Raw genomic sequence first — 665 nt, forward strand, 5'->3', positions numbered from 1 at the left:
TCTGACTGTGGGATTTACATATAATTACCAGTCTGTGAGAGGGATGTGGCCACCTCAAGCTTCTTCCCATAATCTTAAGGAGCACAGTGCTTCTCTGGACTCCTGCTACACCACTCAGAGCACCCAATGCTGCTATTTCAGGAATAGAAGGGGAAGATCTTGGGGTTCTTCTGTAGTGTGCTCTCCTCCACAGCAAACGAGGTGATCTATATCTAAGCCCTGAATTAAGTAAGAAAGACATCACAAAGAAGGAAGACATTTATTCTAGTCTCCTACAGACTTGTCATGCTGGCTCCACTAGTGTCTCATGAAGGAAATCTTGGATAGCTGCTACCCTAAGCAGAAACTCTCTCCAACCACTGCTCATCCATTTGTGTACTTAAAGCATCCAACCCAATAATCAAGCTGAATTTCTTTGAAGGGTAAAGCCTCTCCTTCCCATGGCTTTTGCCAGCTTCTGCTGAAGGCCGAGCAGTGTGGACAGGGCTGCTTCCATCTGCACCCCTGCCCTCACCTCCTCCTCCTCCAGCCACTGGCCTTGCTTCTGACTCCTCCTTGGTTGGAGGACAGAAAAGAAACCACTGAAGACAAGTCTGGTGCAATCTGGTCTTTGGGGAATGGAGACACACTTAGTGGCTCTTTTCCTCATGGAGCTCCATTAATGA

This window comes from Bison bison, unplaced genomic scaffold (assembly GCF_000754665.1).
Source record: "Bison bison bison isolate TAMUID 2011002044 unplaced genomic scaffold, Bison_UMD1.0 scf7180017860560, whole genome shotgun sequence".
In the NCBI taxonomy this organism is placed as follows: Eukaryota; Metazoa; Chordata; class Mammalia; order Artiodactyla; family Bovidae; genus Bison; species Bison bison.